The sequence below is a fragment of the Vombatus ursinus genome, unplaced genomic scaffold (assembly GCF_900497805.2).
Source record: "Vombatus ursinus unplaced genomic scaffold, bare-nosed wombat genome assembly UNPS02014775.1, whole genome shotgun sequence".
Classification (NCBI taxonomy): Eukaryota; Metazoa; Chordata; class Mammalia; order Diprotodontia; family Vombatidae; genus Vombatus; species Vombatus ursinus.
Window position 1 is genome coordinate 8,966,391 of NW_020954553.1, and position 16,392 is coordinate 8,982,782.

A 16,392-nucleotide genomic window follows, 5' to 3' on the forward strand; every position below is an offset into this window, starting at 1 on the left:
ACCAGACTTAGTGCTGACCTCTGGTTAGCTTTAGTCCTACAATTCAGAACTCTTGAGCCCAAGCAATCCACCAACCATAACCTTTCTTTTTTTTTTTTTTAATTAAACAATTTATTTATTAATTTTTAGTTTTCAACATTCACTTCCATAAGATTTTGAGTTTCTAATTTTCTTTCCCTCCCTCTCCTTCCTTCTCCCCAAGATGGCATGCAATCTGATATAAGCTCTATTTATACTTTCATATTAAGCACATTTTCACATTAGTCATGATGTAAAGAAGAATTAGAACCAATGGGAAGAACCACGAGAAAAAAGAATCAAAACAAAACAATAAAAGAAAAAGGAGAGCAAATAATATGCTTCCATCTGCATTCAGATTCCATAGTTCTTTCTCTGGATGTGGATAGCTTTTTCCATAGTGAGTCTTTTGGAGTTGTCTTAGATCCTTGCATTGCTGAGAAGGGCTAAGTCTATCAAAGTCAGTCATCACACAGTGTGGTATTACTGTGTATAATATTCTCCTGGTTCTGCTCACTTCCCTCAACATCAGTTGATACAAGTCTTTCCAGGTTTTTCTGAAGTCCACCTGCTCGTAATTTCTTGTAGCACAATAGTATTCCATTACATTTATATACAACAGCTTGTTTAGCTATTCCCCATTGATGGGCATCCCTTTAATTTCCAATTCTTGACCACCACAAAAAGAGCTGCTATAAATATTTTTGTACATGTGGGTCCTTTTCCCATTTTTATGATCTCTTTGGGATACAGACCTCGAAGTGTCAACCTTTCTAGTAGCAGGGATCATGACAGTTTGTCACCATGCCTGACCATTTCCAATTTTCTTTTTTTTTCCTGTATTTTCTTTAAATTTTAGCAGACAGTTTACAATTTACATAAAATCCCCCTTTAATTTAGTGTGACAGCTTCCCACAGTAAATTTCTTAAAGAGCAGCTTTGGTCAAGAGTGGAATGAAATAGCCAATCAAAAGGATACCACTGCTGATTTTTTTTAAACAAGTACATTCACCAATTATGTTCAAAAAAACAAAAACAAAACATCTGCAAGGGATATTTTCTCAGTTTTGACTTGTGGTAGGGCCTTTCCTGTCTTCATGCAAATACTGGAACTGCATTCTACCAAGTGTTTATCGTGCTAGAGAACTGAAATACAGCTTCACATGATTTGTAGCCCCTGGATTGAAGACTCTGAAGTCTTGAAATCCAAAATTGTCATTGCTCCATCAATGCCAGTGGTGCAAAATGTGCAGCAGTCTTGCTTGTCCATTTCATAAATAGACACTTGGGTGACACTGTCTTGGTGTAGTGTGTCTAGAGCAGTGTGGTGATCTTCAGTCGTGCCTCTCTTGTCTGTGTTGTGGAAACGTTCAATGGCAGAGATGTTACGCTGGATGCTCTGTTTTGGAATGTCTAATTTGGAGACAAAGGTCAGGGAGCCTTGATTATCATAATTAAACAGCATTGGGCAGCAGTCATGGCCAGCAGCCACCACACTATTCTCAGACAAACGACACATTCAGAAGTGGGAGGAACTGTGAAACCATGTTTTTGGAGGCATCGGCAACTGATACAGCACTATCATGGCTGACCCAACCGAGGCGGTTCCCACTGGCAGAGAAACTAACCTCATGGACCTAACCATCACTTCTGGTACCACCAAACTCTGATATCAGTTGACCAAAAGGCATCTTCGTACCCCATGGAGTACTGGCTGACTTTTCATCAGCTTCTTTAATGTAGGCAGAAAAAAGTCTTCATTTGAAGTCACAAAGTCCAGCAGCCAGCAAAACATTGTTGGGGTGCCAGTCCGACTAAGGGCAGTAGAACTAATTGGCTTTTTTATGTGTTTTCTCACCCACCAGTCATTTTCAGACTCAAAATAGCACACAGAAATCAGTCGAGCTCTGCTACCTACAGCAAATTTATTCTCCAGGGGAGACCATTTCACAAAGGTCAATTAATCCTCAGGATCACCAGGGCTGGTTTCCAGATGCCATCTTTCTTACTCCAGACACAGGCATTACAGCCTGCACCACAAGTTACAATTCAATTGCTCTTGGGAGCCCAGTCAATACTTGTGATATGTCCATTGTGTTCCTTCAGTTCATAGGCTTTCACCCATTGGTTCCCATTCTTCTTTTAAATGTAGACTTCATGATTATTAGGGCTAAGGGCAATCTGAGTATGGTCTCTGTTCCAAACATGGCAGGTGATTGGCTCTAATAAAAATTGATGTAAGGACATTATTCTTAGTGTTTTAAAAAGGGAAAAAGCTGGGATGGGGAGGGTGCGAATGGGCCCTGAAGCAGAGGATTTGTGGTCTTTGGTCAGTTAACGCAAATATGCTCTGGTGGGCAGCGGAAGGAAGACAGAGGCCGGGAGCCATTTCTAGTTTCCAAAGCAAATTCATATCTGATCTCAGCTTATCCTCAAAGTAGTAAGAAAGACTAAGATTCAAAGTGTGGGTCAGGGGATGGGGGGTGGAACTTACCCACTACACTAGATTTGAACACAGGCTTCCTGACTGCCATGTCCAGAGCCAGTGAGACAGTGTGGAACAGTGGGAAAAAAACAAAAGTTTTGAAGTCAGGAGGCCTAGGTTCATATCCTAGCATTACTGCTTACTATTTCTGGGGCCTTGGACAGATTCAACTTTCTGAAGGGGCCTCAATTTCCTCATCTGGTAAAATGAGGAAGTAGATAGCCTCTAGTCTAGACCCTTCTAACTCTAAGGTTAAAATCCTAGGATCCCCTTCTTCCACTAGCTACACTGCTTTTGGACTTCTGGGGACCTCTTCACCGTGTCTTCCTTCTCTAGGAAATTAATCATTGTGAAATCTCATTATCCCTGCAAGATTGAATCTTCCTAGTACTCAAATCTCATTAGTACCCTCCACCCCTCTGATTGGATCCTCTGACTGGAGGGCAGGGCTGCAGGCTTCAGGGCCTTTATTTGAGAAAGACTCAGCACACTTTTCTCTCCATCTCCCAACAGCTAGACTACTTTTGTACTTCCTTGGATTTGTCCATCATATGCCTTCCTGTGCCATGAACCTTAACTTCAACTTTTCGGTTGCCTTTTGTGTGTGGTCTTTCTCCATTAGAAAGCTCTTTGAGGGCAGAGACTGCCTTTTTTTGTTACAGTTTGAGTACCGAATTGTATCCCTCCCAAACCAGCATTAGAGAAGATCAGCATTTGATACAGATTTATATGTAGAACCATACAATACGTACTTCCATATGTCGGTTCTTTCTCTGGAGGTGAAGAGCATTTTCTTTCGTAAGTCCTTCCTAGTTGATTTTAATATTCATATTACTCAGAATAGCTTACTTATTTACAGTTACTCTTCAAACAATACTGCTGTTACAGTATACAACATTCTCTTGGTTCTGCTCGTTTCACTCTTTATTATTTCATGCAAGTCTTTCAATGTTTGTCTAAAAATCAATCTACTTATCATTTCTTACAGCACAGTAGTATTACAGACTGTCTTTTTTTTTAAAAATTGTATTTTTATCCCCCAGCACAGTGTCTGGCATATAACAGGTGCTTAATAAATGTTTATTGACTGTCTATGACTTTTGGATTAAATCACACTGCTTCTACTCTCTGTAAGACCAACCCCTAGAGGAGCTCAGGATCTAGTTGGAGAGAGATGGCCTATGAAACAATTAAATGATAATAAACAGTCAATAAGGGGATCTGATGAAGGGTGTGGACTATAGGGACTGTCAGAGTTTGTAAAGAGGTGGAGTTCTGGTTATTGCCTTTGGAGGGAAGTGAGCTTTCTATATGGGGAGGGGGGAGGGAGTATCACCATGAGTTGAGACAGGGACAAGGATGGCTTGTTGGGGAGGAGGGGAGACAGTGAAGAAACTGACTTGATTGGGGAAAACAGCTAGAGGCAGCACAGTACAGTGGGAAGCTCCCTAGACCAGGAAGCAGGAGACCTGGGTCCTACACAGGTTTTAAAAAAAAATTCAACTCCAGAGGTATAATAGGAGAGATATGGTTGGACAGCAGTGATCCTGGGAGTGAGGGGAGGGATGTGTCTTAGTATATCCGATGGGTCAACATTGTGACGTGACAACCAGAACAGCTACTTCCAGCTTAAATATGCATGGAAGCATCGCATCCAGAATGAAGGAAGCAGTAGTCTTGCTGTCTTCTGCCATGGTCAGACCCCATCTGGAGAATTATGTTCAGTCCTTGGGACCATATTTTACAAAGAATGTTGACAAGCCTGTCAACGGAGGAGCAATCGGGATACTGAGGGTATTGGAGACCATACCAGCCAAGGAGTCAAAGGAACTGACTTATTGTTGGCATCAAATCCTGTCTCTACTCTCCAATATATGACCGTGGCAAAGTTATTTCACCTATTCGATCTGTTTTGTCATTTGCAAAATGAGGGAGAACAGATAATTTCTAAGGTCCCTGTAAGGGAAGACTAAGTATGTGAAAGGCTGTTACATGGAACGAGGATTAGGCTTAGCAGAACTAGAACCAATGAGATGTGTAGTTTGTCTGAAAAAAAAAAAAAAGATCTGGAGATTTTCATGGACTCCAAGCTCAATATGAGGCAACCGGATGATATAACAGCCAAAAAAAACTAGTGCAATGTTGGACTGCATTGAAAGGTCCATGGCTTCCCGACACAAAAAGGGCATGGTCCTGCTGCATTCTGTGGTGGTCAGACCCAGTCTGGGACATTGTGCTCAGTTCTTTCTGTCGGCCACACTTGATAAGCTAGAGAATGTCCAGAGTAGGGCAACCAGAACAGGGAAGGGCCCTGTGCTCATGCCCCAGGAGGATTTGTTGAAGAGACTGGGAATATTTACTGGGAAGAAGAAAAGACTTGGGGAACACAATAGCTGTCTTTAAATTTTTGAAGTGCTGCCATGTGGAAGAAGGATCAGATTTGTTCTGTTTGGCTCCAAGGGGCAGAACCAGGAGCAGTGTGGGCAGAAGTTGCAAAAGGGAAAATTTAGGACTGAAGTCAGAAAAACTTCCTAGCAATTAGAACCACCCAAGAGTGAAATGGGCTGCCTCAGGATGTCCTGGGCTCACCCGATTTTGAAGACTCCAATCACAGGCAAGGTGACAACTTGCTGGGTGTGTTGAAATAGGAATTCTTTTCCTGGGCATGGATTGGAGTAAATAGCCACTGAGGTCTCTTCTGATGCTAAAACTCTGTCACATGTTATAGAGAGGTTTATCTCAGTTCAATAAAAGGAGCAACTTCCTAAAAATCAAAACTACCCGAAAGTAGAATGGGATCCCTAAATCTGTGGGTCTCTAAGTGACTGGATGACCACTTGTCAGAAATGTCATAGTGGTCCTATTCAGGGCTAGCTACTATCTCTTAGGTCCCTTCCAGCTGTGGCCTTCAATAAGTCAAGGCTCTGCAGCTAACTAGCAAGGTGATCTTGAGCAAGTCACTTCATTTTTTTGTTGTTTGTTTTTTATTTGAGGCAATTGGGGTTTGGTGACTTACCCAGGGTCACATAGCTAGTGCCTGAAGTCAGATTTGAACCCAGGTCCTCCTGACTCTAGAGCTGGTGCTCTATCCACTTAGCTGCCCCAAGTCACTTAATTTCAATCAGCATTCATCATAGTTGGTTATGTCCAAGGTCCCTGGCTAGACTAGGGAAGAGACCAAGATGAATGAGATATGGTCTCCATCCTCATAGGACATACTTGTCTAATAGAAGAGAGAAGACACAGACAGACACATGTAACAGTAATATAGATTAGAACATAAATGCATAGGTGAGGAATAAATGAAATACTCTCATTTTCTAAAGATGAGAAGCTCTCTTCAAACTTAGAGTAACTATGAAGCAAAACTAGAGGAGGTATCTCCCAAGCCAGACCTCAAAGCAGGAGAAGAATTTTGCTGGGTAGGGAGAGGGATGGGCATATGAATTCCAGGTATAGGGAGCTGTGTAAACAAAGGCAGAGAGGGGGCAGTTGTACTCGGGGAGGAAAGAAGGAAGATGCTTGGAGAAATGAGTCATAAGGTTTGTCAGGAGCATAGAATTCGTAGAAAGGGGCAGTGGAAGGAAAGAGATTAAAGCCTGATCAGAGAGGATGGAAATAGGAAGTCTGGACTTTTTGGGGCCATAGAAAGGTTCTGAACAGTGGAGTAATGATAAGAACGAGACATTTGGAAGCTGAGTGTGGTGTGTCAACCGACTCTAACAATGATAATAATAGCCTTTACATAGCATTTTAAAGTATGAGAAGCACTTTACAAATATTTTATCAAATAGCATATAGTAGGATCTTAATAAATGCTTATTCCTTTTCCCTTCTTTTCCCTCATCCTCATAGCAACCTTGGGAGGTAGGTACTATTATTATTCCCATTTTACAAATGAAGAAACCGAGGTGGACAGAGGTTAAGTGACTTACCTAGGGTCACATAGCTGGTAAGAGTATCAAGTCATCCTGACTCCAGATCCGTTTGCTGTTTCCTCTGCTTGGAACGGGGCAACTAGGTGGCACAGTGGTTAAAGTGCCAGGCTGGGGTGGGGGGAGTCATGAGGACCTGAGTTCAAATCCAGTTTGGGCAAGTCACTTAATCCTGTTTGCCTCAATTTCCCCATCTGTAAAATGAGTTGGAGAAGGAAATGGCAAATCACTCCAGGATCTTTGCCAAGAAAATCCCAAATGGGATCACAGCTGAACTGTTTGGAATATCCTTGCTCCACAAGGTGCTCCCACCAGCTCTGATAGCTTCCCCTCTACAGTCACCTGACTGAGCCCTCAGAATGCGGTGTCTTTTAGGGATGCACTGATGGCTGATTTTTCAGGCCTCCTACTACAGGACCAGTCTTTCCTCCTCTCTGCTTTTGTCACCTCCAGCTCCTCATTCCTCTTCCAACTGTCCTTCCTCTCTTTTCCTCATTACTACCCAGAGGCAGCATGGTATAGGAGGAAGAGCTCCAAGGAGGGTCTTCACATATTAGAACAGTGGGTTCTAATCCACTACCACCAAAACAACCATCTTCTCTGGGCCCCAGTTTCCCCATAAGTAAAGCTCAAATACTTTATGAGACTGTTGGCCTAGGGTGGAGGAAAGGGATTTCATACATAATTCCTATTTAACATGTTGCCAAATCTGTCCTTTCAAACTCACCTCTAGAAAACACCCTTTGGGTTAAGAATCTCTTCCTTTCAACTTTTTTGTGTCTGCTCACAAATCATTTATGTGTCATTAGTCAGTAGTGGCAATACTGGCTTCACAGACTTGGTTATATGCTTAGGCTGTTATTTATTGGGTAAATTTTGAGAGAATGAAGGGTAAGTTCCTTTCCTTTTAAAGATGTAATTTCAAATAATTGTTAAAGCATTTTTACTTTTAAAAATGTTAAATGTTGCATGGGACCTTGCCTCCAAAATATATCCAAAATATGGATAAATTGGGACGAAAGGTGACATGAAGTCGGCAGACCTTTGTGACTGGAAGTGTCTGAGCTCCATTATACCATTTTCGAGACCAGAATTTATTATGCAGCCAGACAAATGTAACAGCACTGTTTAGACAAAATAACTGTGGTTTCTTGCCATTTTAAATAGTGGTTTGTGTTTATCATTTAGCTAGCCACCATATAATTTGGCAGTTACCTAAATTTTGTTTATTTTAATTGTTATTTTAAAGGCTTAGGAATTTGGTATTTTTCAAATAAAAGTAATTTTCAAATATAAGATTTTGATCAAGTTTAAATTAAAGTAATGTACAAGTTATACTAACTCCATTGTTTTCAGTAATGTAAATGGAGCTGTATTAGAAATACACAGTTGATAACCTCAGGAATATTTTTTAATAGATATACAAATTTTAGTTTGTATTTAGTGATTCCTAAAGCATTTTTCCATATTTTTAACAAAATAAATTTAATTTAGTTTGAAAAAAAAAACCTTCCTTTCCAGTCTGTAACTAACCAATAGCATCACCAGTGATAGGCTTCAGAATAAAAGTAATGCATCTATATTGTCTTCCTATCTAGACAACAGTCTCCCAAAGGTCACCCTGCCTTTGCCCTCTTTCCCTGCAGTCTGCCTCATACAGGCTACCAGATTCATCGTCCTAAAGCACAGCTCTGATCATGTTACCCCCCTACTCAAAACCTTTTAATGGCAAGAAGGACAAAACATGGAAATAGACACTGTTGAGGGAATTGTAGAAAGATGATGTGCACACAAATGCCCACCCACAGTGGAGCTGTGAATTAATACAACCATCCCATAAAGCCAATTGGAGTTATGTAAAGAAAGTGACCAAAATGCCTATATCTTTTGACCCAGAAATTCCTCTGCTAGGCATAATACTCCAAGGGGGTCAAGGACAAAAAGAAGGGCCCCATATACATCAAAATATTTCTAGCAGCCCTTTTTATGGTAGCAAAGAAATGAAAATAAAGTTGATGCTTGTCAATTTGGGAAATAGCTAATCAAATTGTGGTATATGAATTTAATGGAATACCACTGCACCTTGAGAACTGACATGTGAAAAATTAAGAGAAGCATGAAAAAGATGAATTGATGTAAGTGAAGTAAGCAGAACTAGGAAAATTTTACACAATGACTACAACAATGTAAATGGAAGAAAACAAAGAAAAAAACAATTGAAACTCAATGCCATGAAATTATAATTATAATTAATTTAACCTCCAATAAGAGATATGAGGAGGCACCTCCCCCCAGCTCTTTTGCAGAAGTGGGGGACTGGGTGTGGGATACTGAATATAACATCAGACACATAACACTTACTAGCTGTGTGACCCTGGGCAAGTCACTTAACAGCATTGTCTAGTCAAAAAAAAAAAAAAGAAGAAAAGTTAGATTCCTCAAAGGGGCATTCCAGAGCCTCTCAAAATCTGGTGCCACCCTATTTTTCCAGCTGTACCTGGAATCTTCTCCGCTGCTTACTTCCCTTTGTCCTGTACCCCAGCCAAACTGAATAATGGTGTTTCCCTAAATGTGCCCTTTACCTTCCATTTCTGTGCCTTTGATCCTGGACTGTCTTCCCCTCCCCGTCCACCCAGGTGCCTCTGCCAACTCTGAAACTCTCCACCCACTCTGACCTGACCGAGTACCCAGAATGCAGTTCTCAGTACTTCCCCTGGTTGTAGAACTTTTAAGTGACATCATCGGCGGTTGGAAGGCTTGGATCCAAGATATTTGGTCTATGGGCAAGCCCATACTGGAAGTCTGTCCAGCTTGGGAAGACCTGCCAGAGCTTGTGTTTCACAGGCAGAGTTCTCAGGAACCCAGGGAAGCTTGCACACCCTCATCAGGCCCTGGAGAAGTATGTCAGGGAAGGGCATGGGAGCTATCATTATCATCATTGCTGCTCCTCTGGCTCTCTCAGAAGCCGAAGGTGACCAGCAGCGCCATCACCAAATCCTAGAATCAAAGAGTTGGAAGGGACTTGGAAGGCCATCATCTCATCCAACCCCGCCCTGAGCAAGGATCCCCTCTACAATGCTGCACCCAAGCAGTACTCCAGCCTTGGGCTGCATACCTCCAATGAGTCCCGCTCCTACCTTCACTTAGAGATTGCTGGAAACTTTTCCTGACATCAAACCTAAATTGGCCCTGTTGCAACTTCTACCTACTGCTCCTGGGTCTGCCTTTTGGGGCCAAGCTGGGGAAATTCTTTATCACATGATGGTTCTTCAAGTATTTGAATACAGCTGGTGCATCATCCCAGAATCTTCCCTTCTCCAGGCTAAATAGCCCCAGGATCCACACATCCTGATCAACAGGCCTTTGACCATCCTGATTCACCCCCCTTGGATACCTTAAAACTTATCTATGTACTCCCTAAAATGTGGTGCTCAGAACTGGACAAAACACTCCAGATAAATGCCCGGGCAGAGAACACTTATGGTCTATGGGAGTCATAACTTTTCTGAGTGTCAGTTTCCTCCTCTAGCACCTCTCTTACAAGGGGGTTGAGAAGACCAAATGAGATGATATATGTGCTAGGTGGTTCAATGGATACAAGGCTGGACTTGGAGTCAACAAGGCCTGGGTTCAAATCCCGCCTCAGACACTTAACTACATAGGTAACCCCAAGCAAGTCGCTTCAATGTTCTGCCTCAGTTTCCTCATTTGTAAAATGGGAATAACAATAGCACTTATCTCCCATGGTTGTTTTCAGGATCAAATGAGATACTAATTATAACTGAAAGGCAACATGACATAGTAAATAGAGCACTGGCCTTGGAGCCAGGAAGCTCTGGGTTCAAGCCCTGCTTCTGATATATACTAGCTGAGTGACCATGAGCAAGTCACTCAACTCCTCAGAAAACCAGACAGCTCTCCTTGTAATAACTTACAAGTGATTTATGGATCTGCATTGGTGTGGAAGTGAAATCACCAGGTACATAAATATACATATGCACATGTGAACATACATTATGTGTTCATATTATATATGTATATATATTTGACACACATTTTTTAACATATAAAGAAACTGAGCTTTGAGAGTTAAGTGACTTTCCAAGGTCCCCCAGTGAGTTAGTGATAGAGACAGCAGGACACAAACCTGGGGGTCTCAAACCTAAGTTGCTTTTTATAGAGCTCAATCTCCTGGAAGGGGGTTGCCAAGCTAAACAGCCCATATATCATAACCAATCTTGGAGATTGTGGGTTCTAGACCCCTGTTTAGCCACTGGCTCAGTGTATGACCTCGGACAAGCCAAGGCTTCAATTTCTCCAAATCTAAAAAGAAAAAACAAACAAAACAAAAACAAAAACCCAGGACTGGAGGAGAAAACCCTTGCCCTGACCTTCCCTTCATCCCTGAGTCATTATGAAAATCAAATGAGACAATAAATATGAAAGTGCTTTGGAAAGTGCAAAACGAGGCTTGTATGCTGCAGGATGGTACTTAATAGCTTGAGGAAGCTGACAACAAGATTCTGGCAGGGGTTCAGAATGCTGGAAGGCGGGAAGTCTTAATAGCTGGGAAGGGAATGGGCTCTGTTCAAACGGCTCAGGGTGGGGTGGATCAGATCCTGAAACCCGAGTCTTCAGACAGGCTCCCGGAAAGTCTTAGATCAATACGGCAGGCAGAGAGCCAGCAGGAAGGCAGAGCAAGAGAGAGACCAGCTCTGCCCCAAGGTACCCTGTCCCTTCCTCAGTTTCAGCAAGGAGTAGAACCGAAGGGATTTAGGGTGAGATCTTAGCAGTAGCTTCAAGTTCAGAAACCCAAGGTCTAAGAGCAATTTGGGGTGGGGAATAAGAGGGTCAGGGAGGCTCAATCATCTGCTGGCAGCCTCTGTGTCCTCTCCTACCCTGGAGGATAAGAGGGTTCAGCCCCCATGCCAAGCTACTTGACTACTTAAAGCACATATGTCCATGAAGAAACAACAGGGGCCAATGGAAAGATAATTGGGTTGAAAATCAGGAAGGAGACTTCAGTTTAATCCTGACTTCCACTAACTCACTGGGTGATCTTGGGTAAATCCTTTCCCTTGTCTGGGCCTCAGTTTCCTCATCATTAAAATGGGGGTGAATAGTACCTACCTTACCTCAAAAGATTATTTTGAGGAGCTAAGAAAAAAGTCCTGTCCTCAGTGTCCTTAAACTAATAAGCAAAGCCCTACAGTATGCTTGTCTAACTTTGTACTTTTCAAAGGAGGTGGCATTTAAGAATTGGGCTTCTAAGAATGGGTAAGAATCCAACAGGGCGATAAGGGGAGGGCATTTCTGGGGGAGGGAACAAAGTGACCAAAGGCCCAGAATTTGGGAGAGTACAGGTCTTGGACAGTGGATGATGAGTAGGCCAATTGGACTGGACCCCAGAGTTCCAAGCACGTCATTACGAAAGGGAAGACTGGAAAGGAAGGGCAGTGCCAGATTATGGAGGGCTATGCATACTAAACAAAAGAAATTTGGATTTAACTCAGGGAGTAATGGGGACCTACTGCAGGGTAGTGACAAGAGCCAGGTTTTAAGAAGATTAATCTGGGAGCATCTCTGTACAGACTGGATTGGACCTATAGACACCTACAGATGAAAATGTGTTCCTGGGTTAGGTCTTTGGGGCACAGGAGCCCAAGAGTCAGGAAGGGCTTTTAGAGGATTGTGGGGAAGGGAAATTAGGTCAGCTGGTATAGAAGAGAGAAAGGAGACAAGTCAGAATCTCTAGTGGGACACATTAGCTTGTGACCCTGGGCAGCCCACTTGCCTTGCTTGAGGTTCAGTTTCTTCAGCTGTAAAATCAGAATAATCATACAAGCGCTGTTATCTGTTATGTGGTTAGAAAGCCCGTCAGAGTCTCTGCCTGGCTTTCTTCAAGTCTCAGCTAAAATCCCACCTTTTGCAAGAAGTCATTCCCAGCTAGTGCCTTTCCTCTGAGATAATGTCCAGTTCATCCTATGTATTGTTCGTACAGAGCTGTTGGCAAGGCGTCTTCACCATTAGAACGTAAGCCCCTTGAGGGCAGGGATTGTTTTTTGCCTTCCTTTGTATTCCTGGCACTTGACACACTGAGATGTTTAATAAATGCTTGTTGATGAGTTATTGATGTTATTTAACTGGTAACAGTTCTTGCGGAGCCGCCATACGAAAGGGAAATCCGAGGGGCAGACTCTTCCAAGGAGCCTTGGGAAGTGGTGTCCACCTCTAGGCCAGTGTCAGATCCAGGTCCGGTTGGACCTAGCGACGGATGGAAGGGGAATGATCCTTGACGCGAATCCAAGGTCTACAATTCCCGTGCTGTCCGCGGTGGGGCAGCAGAAGGCAAGGCCAGAACAACACCTGCCCGTTCCCCTACCCACGCGGTGCCAGCCGGGCTTCTGAACCCGGAGGGCTCCGGCGCAGCCGGGGGACATCTCCAGCTAATAGTCAAATAGAGAAGGCGACAGTGTTTCCCTGCAGGCATTTGTTTGCCCGGGGCCATGGGGAGAGCGTGACCAGTGATGCCAAGCTGTGGTGTTTAATGTGCTCAGACTGGGGGAATCACAGCCAGCGGGAGGATTAAAGCATCCTCCGGGGGTCAAAGCCCTAGGAGGAGAAGCCCAGATCTGGGCAAAGTCTGGGCTCGGACCCACGTCTGGTTCCAGGGCATCAGTTTCTCTATCGGCAAAATTAGGAGCGGAGGGAGGGAATTGTGAACCGAGACGTCTCGAAAGGTCGGAGGACTTCTGTTTCTCTGCCGAGGCAGGACCCTGACTGCGTTTCCCAGAGGTTTGTGCCCTAGGTTGAGGATGGGAGAATGGAGGATGGAGGGACAGAGACATTTCAGAGAAACCATAAATAGGAGGTGACCCTAATGTTTGCCTGGGTGTTGAAAGGCCTGGGAAGGACCCTGGGTGTCGTAAGGGGAGAAAAGCTCCTCAGGGAGGGGAGGAGTCGAGAGGACAGTGCCAAGTGACTGAGATCAGGCCTGGGCCAGGTTCGCTGGGACTCCTACCCAGAGATGCTCAGGTCGTCCTCTCTGGAGGGCCCAATTCTGCTCCTATTCCTGTCCCGGCTTTATTTAGTTCGGACACTCCGAGTAATGACCGTAACAAGTCCCACCCCTCCGGGTGCGTTCTGCGGTCTCCTCCCCAAACGCTGCATGGCTGGCAGACAACGACCGCACAGGGATAGAGGGAGTCTGACTCTGGCTTCAGCCCCTTGGAGCATTCGCAGTGTCCCAGCCAGCATCCCCCGCTCAGAGGGCTGCCCAGCCCGTTTTGCCCCGCCCAGCCTGGGAGGTGGCTGTGGCCACGACAGGGCGGGCCACAGGTGGGGCTGGAGGTGGGGCTGGGGCTGGGGCTGGGGGTGTGCGTCCTAGAAGCGGCTCCAGCGCTGGTGAGTGAGATGGGAACTGTGGGGTGGGGGGCACGTGGCGCCTCCTTGGGGTATCTGAGGGTCTCCCTCCACACCATCCTCAGTTTCCCATGAGGCCGAGTCCTGAAACCTTGTGGAAACTGGCAACAACTGTCTTGTTTATAAAGCTCTTAGAGATCTTCCCTGGAAAACGAGGGGACCAGCGAATCAGCTACTTTTTCTATATAAAGTGCTGAGAGATCTCTCTTGCTGGGATTTGTGCCTAGAGCGGCCCTCCCTCTTTCCCTCTTCTCATCATCTTCTCCCTCCCCCAACCCGGGCCAACAAAAGCAGAGGAAGAAGATAGGAAGGAGTGGAGGGGAAGAGAGGAGGTTGACTTACATATAGAGCTAAGGGTCCTTTGGTTTTCAGGGGCTGCCCTGGCTCCTGAGAGAGCCCCGTTGACTCTGAGCTACTGGGCGAAGCTGAGAGACAGGAGAGCCAGCGTGGGTGGCGGCCCAGCTCAGCTTTCCATGCCTAATGGAGGCGGCTTACCCCCAGAAAGAACACCTGCTCTTACACTAGTAGGGGAGGGCATGGTGTGGCTATTAGCCCTCTTGCTTCCGGAGGCTCTTGAGACATTGGGGAAAGGAGGAAGCTTGGATTCATTTTCTTGTGGGATGCCTTTTGTATTTGGAAGGTGGGTTTAAGGGCCCCGAGCCCTGGTGTGTGTTAATGCTCAGGAGGCCAAAGGATGGGAGAGGGGAAGATTTGGCTGGGATTATGTAAAGGAGAAGGTGGATTCAGAGGGAACTGGCTTGGAATGAGTCCAATGGAGGATGGGGGTGGAGCAGGATATGGCACCATGACAGGATAGAAGTGACCAAATCTGCTTCTTCCCTGTTACCCACATGCCATCAGGCTCCAGTTTGGGTTAGAAGTCTGATCTTGAGATGGCACTATGTAGTAATGAAAAAAAAAACCCTGGATTTGAAGTCAGGGGGCTCTCTACTTCCTTGAGTGACCATAGGTAACTCACTTAACCTCTCCAGGCCTCATTTTCCTCTTTTGCAAAATGAGGGTTTGGGGCTAATTGACATGTAAGGTCTTAGCAACTATAAATACTGTGTTGATACTGGTAGACTGGAGGGCAAGCTTCCTGTCTTCTGTGTACTTTGCATCTTCCTCAGGACAAGGACAAGTATGAAGTGGGTACATTTGATAAATGGTTATTGAAATCAATTGTTGATCCTGCAGTTTGTAACAGCTTGTGCTAATCAAGCTTTAGTTCAGTCCTTTACTAACATGGGCTCCCATTTCTATCAATAACATTTCACTGGCAGATAGTGAGCATCTCATCTCTAACAGTATTCAAGCAGAGACTGGATGAACACCTGTCCGATACTCATCTGACCCCTCCTAACAACTCCAGGAGGTAGTCAGTACAAGTGTCATTAATCCCATTTTGCATTTGGGGAAACTGAGGTTCAGGATGGGCAAATAACTTGCCCACAATCACCAAGCAAGTAATTAGATCAAGCACTGTCTTCCAAACAAAACATTCTTAAGCACCTGCTCTCTGCAAATTACTGGGTATGTTTGGAGGCTCTGTGCATCTAGTTTGAAGACAGGTTGAGGAGATTGCCACAGTTAAGATCTTCTCTGAGCACCCAGGTTGTGTGCTCTGTAATGGACCCCTCTCAGGGCTAGTCCTGTATGTTTGATGCAATCCACAGTAAACGATCCTCCTCTCTAATCTTCAGGTCCCCCAAAATCCTTCTCAGATACAGGGAGCTAGCCCAGACAGCATCTCCATCAGCTATTGGGGTAAGTGATAATTCCCAGGAAAGCAAGCAGATCAGAGTCTCCATTGAACTATAGGCCCTCACTTGCATAGATGAGAGCTGCTATCACTCTCTCCCCATCCCTAAAGCCTAAGGGCCCCTCTTCTATCCCCCTGGGCCCAGCCATAGGCAGGTTAAACTCCCCCCTCCCAACCCTGCTGTTACCTCTGCAGCAGCCAATTAGGTTTGGATAATAAAGCCTGAGCTTCCTGGGGGGATGGACGTGTATCAAGAGAAGGCTCCAGGGAAGAGAGATGTTGGGGCCAGTAGCAGAGGATGGTCCCCAGTCTGGGGACTCTGGGTCCAAAGGCCTTGGATTATTGATCAAGATTTGGGGCTAGATTTCCCCCTCTCTGAGCAGGCCCCATCCTTGCAGACTACCATTTCTCAGCCTTATAGGCTAACTCCAGGAGGCAGCCTGGTCTGTGCTTAAACTGTCCTTGGCCACACCTCTATCTGCTTTCACAACTCTAGCTGGGCTTCCACCTAAAATATGGATTACTCCCCTTCCCCAAACATACACATTCCATTTCCCGTGCACATATACGTGCCTCCTCTGGGAGATTCAGTCTGGGGCCAACAGGCCTTCTTCAGTGCCCTGTTGCCATTTGGCTATGAGGGAGATGAATAAATATGGTTGGGATGTGGGTTGGGAGTAAGATGGAGACCCAAGATCCAATCCTAGTTCTGCTACCGACTCACTGTATGACCTTGGGCCAGTCACTTCTCTTGACCTAAATTCCCTTAT

The 16,392-nt window shown here is 44.8% G+C and overlaps 1 pseudogene; it reads right to left on the reverse strand.

The window, feature by feature from the left end:
- Positions 1 to 708: 708 nt before the first annotated feature.
- LOC114044824 lies at positions 709 to 10,278 on the reverse strand (annotated as a pseudogene).
- Between the last annotated feature and the right edge of the window lie 6,114 nt (positions 10,279 to 16,392).